A 10,438-nucleotide genomic window follows, 5' to 3' on the forward strand; every position below is an offset into this window, starting at 1 on the left:
CTGGAGAAAAAAATGAATGAATGTGAGGATTTCTTTCTTTTTTTTTTTTTTTCGTTTTTTGTTTTTTATCAGTACCAGGGATCGAACTCATGACTGCCTGCTTGCAAGGCAAGTGCTTATGCCGCTGAGCTAAGTCCCCAGCCCCATGGATTTATTTCTAGATTATTAACTTCTATTAATCTATGTCTATTCTTATGCCAATACTTTACCATTTTTATTTTTATTGTTTTGTAGAAAGTTTTGAAGTTAGGAATTGTTTACTGTGGTGATGGATTTTCTCAAATGCTCCTTTTATGTGTATTGACACAATTGTGTGACTTATAATCTTTATTCTAATGCTATGGTATATTACATTCATTGACTTTCTAGTATTAAGCACATTGCTTTTCCAGGATAAATACCACTTGGTCATGTTGTACAATCTAATTCATTTATTGCTGAATTCAACTTGCTACTTCTTTTCTGCGTTTGGCAATTCATTATCAGTGTCCAGATATGAGCCCAAATATGGTACAGGGCCAATTTTTCTTGCTATTTTTCCGGACATCATTGCAGTAGTTATTTCTCATTAATTCTGGTGCCTGAAATCCAAACCCTTTATGAGTGTTGATGGGCAAGGGGTGCAACTTTATTTCTGACTATGAGAATTCAGACAATTTACTTTCATAACCTCCCTTAGTGTTAGGGAAGAGGATATGATCAATCAGATACATATTAGGTCGTATGTAATTTGAGAGTAAAGGATCAAAAGAGATATTCTTATACTCTCATTCTCTTTTTCTTTCTCTTTCACTCATTCTGTCATTCTCTCATTCTATTGTTCTCTCTCTCTGTCTGTTCCTTTCTCTGTCTCTCTCTGTCTCTGTCTCTCTCTCCTTTTCCCTTTCTCCTACCTCCCCTAAACCTCTCTGATGTTGAGAATTCAACACAGAACTCCATGCATGCTAAGCAAATGACCTCCAGATTCAGCTTAATCAGTACCAGAATTCCAGTTGGCTTTTTTTTTTTTTTTTGGCTGAAATTGACAAATTAATCCTAAACTTCATATGGGAATTCAAAGAATCTAGAATAACCTGAACAATCTTTTTTTCTCCATATCTATTTTATTTTAAAGAGAAAAAATAAAATTTTAAAACACAATAACTAGGGGGTAATGATGGCATATACATTACATATTGTATACATGTACATATATTGTTGCTTTCTGCTTCTCACACTAGTGAGGCAATATGATGTTTACACATGTGAGTCTGACTTATTTCATTTATAAGTATGGCCTCAAGTTGCATCCATTTACCTATAAAAGTTACAAGTTAATGGCTGAATAATATTCCATTGTATAAAAACACCACACTTTAAAAAAATCTATTCCTCAGTCAGTGGGCATTTAAGTTGTCTCCAAGATCTAGCTATTCCAAATTTTGCTGCTCTAAACTAACTTTGTGTATGTACATATACCACTGTGGTATGATATTTTTAATTTTTCTGGGAAGATAGCCAGAAGGGGAATATCTGGGTCAAATTGGAATTCCAATCTTAGTTTTGTGAGGAATTTTCACTCTGATTTCCACAGTGGTTGCACCAGTCTACACTCCCATCAACAGTAGAGGATTCCTTTTTCCTCTAGCATTTGTTATTGTTATTTGTTGATTTCTTGATAATAACCATTCTTTCTGGGGTGAGGTGGAATCCCAGTGTTGTTTTATTGCATCTCTCAAAATGATCAGGGATGATGCACATTTTTTCATAGATTTATTTTCTGTTTGTATTTCTTTATCTGAGCATTGTGTATTCATCTCAGATGCCCATTTTTTGGATTTGGTCTTTACACATGGGAGGACTGATTTTTTTTTGAGTTCTTTATATATTCTTTTTTTATTTTAAAGAGGGTAAAATTGAACACAACAGAACAGAACAAAACAGAATATAAGAAAACAATGTAAGAGACATAAATTTCATTGCAAGACAATCAGATATCTTCACTATCTATCATATTGTCTGTTTTCTTCCAAATAGTTGACCATATCTTCACATACAGAGAATTCACATGAAACGACATAGTATAGAACTGATCTGAACAAGATAAGGAAGGCATTTTAGGTCTTTAAGATCAGATAACAGGGAAGTCAACAACGGCTGTCATAGTGTCTCTCATTCTCTTCAAAATAGCTGTCCATACCTTCATGTATGTTAAGATTAAACAAAACAAAACAGGCTAAAATCACTGTGAACAAAGAATAATAGTATTGCTGAATTTCACATCATGACGCTACAGAATCAGCACTGGGTATTATAGTTCTTTTTTTCTTCAAAGTTGTTAATTTCATTATGCATGTATGATCAATTCTCATAAACTGTTTATAGGTTCTACGCATGCATGAGTCTCTACATGTATTTCCATCCTTTCTGTATTAGAGGGAAAAACAAAACAAAGTAAGATGAAACAAATCATATTCCTATAAAAACATGAAATAAAAAAGTCATAAAACCACAGCGCAAGGTGTTCTACAGTGGTTACTGTGTTTTCTCTTGTTATCTTCAATAGAATTGTGTATATCATCAGGCATGATATAATTGAATATAGCAGTACATAACAATATTAATAAAAACAAAACATTGTAGACAGTGTAAAACTTCAAAAGCAGGTAATAGTCAAATGGAAAAATATGGAATGCTTCACGAATTTGTGTGTCATGCTTGCACAGGAGCCATGCTAATCTTCTCTGTATTGTTCCAATTTTAGTATATGTGCTGCCGAAGGGAGCACTCTTTATATGTTCTTGATGGTAATCCTTTGCCTGGGGATTATCTGGTAAACATTTTCTCCCACATTGTGGGTCATCTCTTTACTCTGTTGGTGGATTCTTTAGCTGTGCAAAAGCTTTTTAATAAAATAAGATTCCAGTTGTTGATTCTTTGTGATAGTTTCTGCGCAGTCAGGGCTTTGTTCATAAAGTTATTGCTTACACCAATGTTTTCAAGAGTTTTATCTATTCTATCTTGCAGAAGATTTAATATTTCTATTTTAGTATTTATATCTTTGATCTATTCCAAAGTTAATTGAATGCGTGGTGAAAGATATGGGTCCACTTTTAATATTTGGTCTGGACAGATCCAGTTTTTCCAGCACCATTTATTAAAGAGGCTTTCTTCCAGTGAAGGTGTTTGGTACTCTTATCAAAGATAAAGTGGCTTAGTGTGTCTGGAGTTGTTTCTGCATCTTCCAATCTGTTCCACTGATCTTCAGTGCCATGACACTTGCAGCTCTTGAGGTTCTTGGGTGAAGGACAGCTAGAGGATGATAAAATAAAGATGAGACAAAAGTTTTAGGTCAGGTGGAGCCCTCTCTTCTAATGGGAGAAAAGGAACTTTCCCATTACTGCAGGGGCATTTATTTATACGTTTAGCAACACAATGTCAAGTGGTACCCCTTTGCCTAGCAACCCATTGCTTGAATTGTCTGGGAACTTGGTGTTTTTCTGGGCAGCTTGTCTATCTGATTTATCTCAGATGCTCTTTGTTTTCCAACTGGTCCCAACATGTAATTGACTTCCAGCTTCAGTGGCTCCCTAAACTTGGGCCTACTTTTTTCCCCCAGTACTATGCTTTTTTTTTTAAATCACAGTAGCTTTATAGTATAATTTCAAGTCAGAGATTATGATGCCAACTATCTTGCCTTTGTTGTCCAGGATTACTTTTGTTATTCTAGGTCTTTTCTGGTTCCAGATGAATTTTAGAATTGTTTTCTTTATTTCTGTGAGATATGCTATTGGAATTTTGATTGGGGTTTCTTTGAATTTGTATAACAATTTTGGAAGTATGGCCATTTTCACTATATTGTTCTTCCTACCCAGGAGCATGGGATAGCTCTTCATTTTATAATATCCTTTTTGATCTCCTTTTTTAGAGTACTGAATTTTTTTATTATTATTTTATTTTAAAGAGGATAAAACCAAGGAAAATAAAACAGAATAAAACCAATCAAAACAAACCAGAACAAATGATACAAGACTTCAAAACAATATGAAATCAACAGTAGTTATTGTAATGCCTCTTGTTGCCTTCAAAATAGTTGCAGACATCTTCCAACATAGTAGAAATCAAACACGACAGAACAGAATACAACCAATAAAAACAAAACAATGAATGCAAAACAAGACAATAGTGAGTCCAAAGTGGCTACAATAATTTGCTATCTTTGAAATAGCTGCTCAAGGCATCAGATATAACAAAATCAAACAAAACAAGAGAGAACAAAACCCAACCCAACAAAAACAGTGAAAATGGTCTCCAAAACAAGACAGTAGGGAATCAACAATGGCCACCACCCCCAGAAGGAGATTTCACCCCCAGGTACCACACTATGCACTGCCATCCCCTGAACAGATGACCAGACTTCTGGCCCTAGACCTGCAAGGTGAGTGAAATACCAAAACACCACAATCATCAAATTGCATTTTACCTCAATAGCTATTGTCACAGCCTATGTGTCTCCAGCTCAGCTGGTTGCTTACTAGATGGAGGGGATTGGCTCTTCTTGTTTGCCAGCCCACACATCAGAAGGGACTGAGTCTGGCTGTTCCCCACTGCTGGTGGCCCACACATGGTGCTGGTTTCTAGGCAGTGCTTGCTTCTTGGTGAGACCTTGTTTTCTAGCCCTGCAGTCCACGAATAGCACTGACTCACAGGGAAAGGCTTGAGCCTGGCTGTCCATACCCTGGTGGTGGCCCACACTTGGCACTGGTTTGCAGTGGAGGCTTCCTTCTAATGCTGTAGTTTTCAATGTAGAGGTCTTTTACATCCTTCATTAGATTGATTCCCAGGTCTGTCTGTGAGCGTGGGGGAAATAATTCAAGCTTTGAAAGATAATAACCTCCAGCCAAGATTGATATATCCTGCACAACTGTCCCTAGGAATTGATGGAAAAAGAAGGTGCTTCCAAGATAAAGAGAAACTAGGGGAATTTGCAACCACCAATTCAACTCTACAGAGAATACTGCAGGATAGTCTAAGAAAGGAAAATACAAAGATTCCAGAAATAGTGTCAGAGAGGCCACAATGAATGGAGCAGAAAACGAAATGAAGAAGACAAACTGACAACCAGTGACAGAAAAAGAGCTCGACAGAACTGAGGCAGAGGGGCTGGGGATATAGCTCAGCGGCATAAGCACCTGCATTGAAAGCAGGCAGTCATGAGTTCAATCCCTGGTACTGATAAAAACGAAAAAAAAAAAAAAAAAAAAAAAAAGAAAAGAAAAAGAATGAGACAGAGAAGATTGGATGGTAGGAACAGCTATTTTGGAGAAAACAAGACATCATAATAGCTAGTGCTGATTTAGTATCATCTTGTTTTGAAGTTCCATCAAACTTGCATTCTTCTGTCTCCATCGGTCTTAAAAGGTTGTATCTTATTGGATTTTAGTATATGTGATAATATAAGCAAAAACTTTTCTAGACAAGGAGATTATACAGAAACCATTGTTCATTTTCTGTTAGTCAATTCTAAATACCCTGTAATAATGTCATTCTCTTGAATGGTTTTATAGTGACTTGATATGTTTGCTGCTATAGTATACGAAGTTATACTCAAAGGATTTCAAGAAAAGAGACACTATGGTAACTATTTTTATGTCAGGATATCTTGTGATGAAACACTATTTTGCTTAAATGGTTATGTTTTGACCTGCGCTGTTCTGTTGTTATACCCTCTTTTATCTCAATCCCCTTTTTAAAAATTATTTACTTTTTTCTGTTTATCTTTTTAATTAAGGGAAAAATAAATAAAAATAGCAGGATACATTATAGTAACGTACTTTGATTTCCTATTAACTTGATTTGAAATTCTGTATTGCCCTCACCATCTTGTTTTGACTGATTTTCCTCTATTCTGCTTTGCTTGATAGTACCAAGTTAAGATTTATTATGATGCTCATTCCGGTAGACTATTACTTTCTTTTAAAGTCCTGTAATGTCTCCAATGCTTTGGTTTTATTCTTTACTGTTTAGTTCAATTTTATTATAAGTGGCAATTCTTCTTAAAATGGCAAGAGGCAGTATGGTAACCACTGTTGATCACCTTATATTTTGTTTTTACATTATCTATTATGTCCATCCTTTTGATTTGACTGATTCTGTTCTGATATGTCGCATTTGGTTTTACTCTTTTCAAAAAAAGTAATAAGAACTGTGGGAGTAATAAAACACAAAATATGAAATTTTCATTGTACAAAAGAAAAGAAAAGAAAGTGCTGTAAAGGTTATAACTGCATATATGTTTAAGTGTATAAGATAGATAACCATATTACTGAGTGTTTTTTTAATCATTGAACAAAACTGTTTGCACTCCCACTGTTTGAAAGTCCACTTTATATGCTTCAATTTTGTGACTTGAACAACTATTTCTAAGATGAGAATATGTAATCTATTAACTAGTGATTTCTTACTGTTTATTTTTTAAATTTTGTATTTCTTGTACTCTTTTTCTGTTTTTTTTTCTTTTTCTCCTTAAATAAAAAAAAAATTACAAAAAAAGAAAGCTGGAAAAATGCCTTGGCAGAAACTAAAGTTAGACTTTCAAAACTTGAAGATAGATTTGCAATGTTTGATCATGAAAGAAAAGATCTCTTAAAAATAACAAGGAACCGGACTTCTGGGAGAACATGGCAGACAGATAACAGCAGCTACGGAGGCTCTCTGAAAGACTCGGCTCAGAAGTCAGGAATGGTGCGGAGTAAGGAGGCATAAGCTGGTGGAGATATGCTCTGCTGACCCAGGAACGAACTGGGCTGAGAGAAACCAACTTGGAATGCAGTCCTGGTGCTAGAACAGGAACAGAAAAGCCTCAGTGTGGAGGCTGGAGGCTGGAACCCGCGCCATTGGAAGCCACGATTTGGGTTTCCCGCTACGCGGTGGCTGTGTCTACATCAGCTCCACAGGGAGAGAGACGCGCGGAAGCTCTGAGAACAGGAATCTGCAAACGGAGTCGAAAACAGGAGGGGCAGGGAGCCTTGCACTGACTTGTGGTGAGGTGAGTGAGAGAAACTGACACTCTACCACAGTTTGACTCCAGCAGAGGACATTCTGGGACTGGGCAGACTTGCGGGAGTAGGGTGCTGTGGCGACTTCAGCCACATATCCCCCTCTCAGGCGGGATTGGTGAAAAGTGCCTAGCCTACATGACGCTGCTGGCGGACCCAGTAGGCTAGCCCAACCCAGATCCCAGAGCCTGAGGGTGGCCTGGAGGGGCGGGCCCCGAGTAGGCTGCCTGGTCTGGAACTTCCTGGTGTGCTGCGGTGGGCAGGAACACCTAGCCGGCACAATTCAATCAGGCTGTGGCTGACAGGGAGGGAAGCTGGGCCTCCTATATAAGCTTGCATATATAAGGAACAAAGTATATGGGAAGAGGCAGCAACAAGAAAGGCTCCTCGGCCCCTAATCCTGAGAAACAGGTAATAGCGGACACTGCACCAATAGACATAAAGCGCCATCTAGAGAGCCTCATAGATCAGTTCAGGAATGAAGTTATTAATGACCTGAAGCTAGAAGTAAGCAGAATAGTTAGAGAAATGCTAAGCACCACCCAAGAAAAAATGGATGGTAGAATGGAAGAACAGAAAAAGAGGGGAGAATTGGTTGATGGAGAAAATAGAGAAAGCATAGAATACGCGAAGCAGGTTCAAAGACACTACCAGGAAACTAAAAACTCTATCAAAAACTGGCATAACAGCTTGAAAGAAACTAAGGACAGACTATCTGAACTGGAGGGCAGATTTGTAATACGGGAGAATGAAAGGAAAAACTTCTTAAAAATAACAAAGAAACAAACAGCAATAATACAAAGACAAGAAGATGATAAGAGGATCCATAACTTGAGAACTAAGAACATAAAAGAAGAAGTAGGGACACAAACAAATGAACTACAAAAGCTAATCACAGAAATAATCCAGGAGAATTTTCCTAATTTAGCAAAAGGTAAAGATACTCAGATGTATGAGGCATACAGGACCCCAGCCACCTACAACCCAAACAGAGCAACACCCAGGCATATAATAATAAAAATTCCAGAAATTCAATACAAGAACAGAATATTAAGAGCTGTCAGAGACAAGAGACAGACCACTTACAAGGGAACACCCATCAGAATTACAGCATGGGGGGAAATAATTCAAGCTTTAAAAGATAATAATTTCCAGCCAAGATTGAGATATCCTGCACAACTGTCCCTGGAAATTGATGGAAAAAAAAGGTGCTTCCAGGATAAAGAGGACCTGGAGGAATTTGCAACCACCAATTCAACTCTACAGAAAGTATTACAGGATATTCTAAAAAAAGAAAAATACAAAGAATCCAGAAATAGTGGTGGGGTGGCCACAATGAATAGAGCAGAGAACAAAATGAAGAAGACAAACTGACAACTAATGACAGAAAAAGAGCTCAACAGAAATGAGGCAGAGAAGATTGGATGATAGGAACAGCTATTTTGGAGAAAATGATGTCTTAATAGGTAATACTGATTTAGTATCATCTTGTTTTGAAGTCTCATCAAGCTTTTGTTCTTCTGTCTCCATTGGTCTAAACAGGTTGTATCTTATTGGATTTTATTATGTATGATAGTATAAGCAAAAACTTTTAAAGACAAGGAGATTATACAGAAACCATTGTTCATTTTCTGTTAGTTGATTCTAAATACCCTGTAATGCTGTCATTCTCTTAAATGGTTTTACATTGTTTTGATATATTTAATGCTACAGTATACGAAGTTGTACTCAGGGATTTCAAGGAAAGAGACAATATGGTAACTACTTTTATGTCAGGATTATCTTGTGGTGAAACACTATTCTGCTTAAATGGTTATGTTTTGATCTGCGCTGTTTTGCTGTTACGCCCTCTTTTATCTCAATCTCCACTCCATTATTTACTTTTTTATTTTTATCCTTTTAATTAAGGGAAAAATAAATAAAAATAGCAGGATGTATTATAGTAACCCACTTTGACTTTCCATTATCTTGATTTAAAGCCCTGTATTACTCTCACCATCTTGTTTTTGACTGATGTCCCCCTATTCTGTTTTGCTGGGTAGTACCAGGTTCAAAAGTTTAGGCAACAGCTGTGAAGATAGTGAGATTCATTATGACGCCCATTCTCGATGACTTTTATCTACTTTTGAAGACCTACAATGTCTCCAATGTTTTGGTTTTGTCGGTTTTGTTCTTTACTGTTTTGTTCAATTTTATTATAACTAACGATATAGGCAATTCTATTAGAGATAGCGGGAGGCATTATGGTAACCATTGTTGATCACCTTCTATTATGTTTTTACATTATCTATTATGTCCACCCTTTTGATTTGACCGACTCTGTTCTGTTATGTCACATTTGGTTTTACTCTCTTCCAAAAAAGTAATAAGAACTGTGGGAGCAATGAAACCCAAAATGTGTAATTGTCATTGTACAAAAGAGAGGAAAAGAAAGTGCTCTAAATGATATAACTACATGTATATTTAAGTGTATAAGATAGAAAATGATATCACTGAGTTTTATTGGATCATTGAGCAGAACTGTGTGCAGTATCATTGTTGGAATGTCCACTTTATAAGCTTTAATTTTGTGACTTGAACAATTATTTCTAAGATGACAATATGTAATCCATTAACTAGTGATTTCCAATGTTTATTTTTTTTTCTGTAAATCTGTATAACTTGTACCCTTTCTCTGCTTTTTTTTCCTCCTTAAATAAAATTAATTAAAAAAAAACAAGGAACCAGGAAGTAACAATACAAAGGCTACAAGATGACAAGAGGATCTATAACTTAAGAATAAAAAATGTGAGTGAAAAAGCAGGAGTAAGCACAAATGAATTACAAAGGCTATTCACAGAAATAATTGAGGAAAACTTCCTAAGCATAGGAAAAAAAAAAGATATACAGATAAATGAGGCATACAGAACTCCAGCCAACTACAACCAAAACAGATCTACACCCAGACATATAATAATCAAGATCCCAGAAATTCAACACAAGAACAGAATATTAAAAGCTGTCAGAGAAAAGAAACAGATTACCTATAAAGGACGACCCAACAAAATAATGACAGACTTCTCAACACAAACTATCAAATCAAGAAGAACTTGGGGTTAAGTAGTCCAAGCCCTGAAAGAAAATAGCCTCCATCCCAGATTGATATACCCTGAAAATCTCTCCTCAAAATTAATGGAGAAACAAGATGTTTCCATGAGAAGGAGGAACTGTGAGTTTGAGACCACCTATCCAATCCTACAAAAAATACTGAAGGATATTCTAGAGAGAGATAGGAAAAATAATATCAAGATTGTAGGAACAGTGTCAGAGAGGCCTCAATGAATGGGGCAGACAGTGGAATGAAGGAGAAACGTGGACAAATAGTAGCAGAAAAATAGAATAGCAGAGATGAGACAGAGAAG

General features: G+C 36.4%; 1 non-coding gene across 1 annotated transcript; it reads right to left on the reverse strand.

Moving 5' to 3' along the window:
* Positions 1 to 2,660: 2,660 nt before the first annotated feature.
* LOC111753356 (U6 spliceosomal RNA) lies at positions 2,661 to 2,767 on the reverse strand. The gene has a single exon (XR_002788163.1). It is a non-coding gene; the product is annotated as a U6 spliceosomal RNA (small nuclear RNA).
* Between the last annotated feature and the right edge of the window lie 7,671 nt (positions 2,768 to 10,438).

The sequence above is a fragment of the Cavia porcellus genome, unplaced genomic scaffold (genome assembly GCF_034190915.1).
Source record: "Cavia porcellus strain 051 isolate PalLab524CR breed Dunkin Hartley unplaced genomic scaffold, mCavPor4.1 scaffold_8, whole genome shotgun sequence".
Taxonomy (NCBI): Eukaryota; Metazoa; Chordata; class Mammalia; order Rodentia; family Caviidae; genus Cavia; species Cavia porcellus.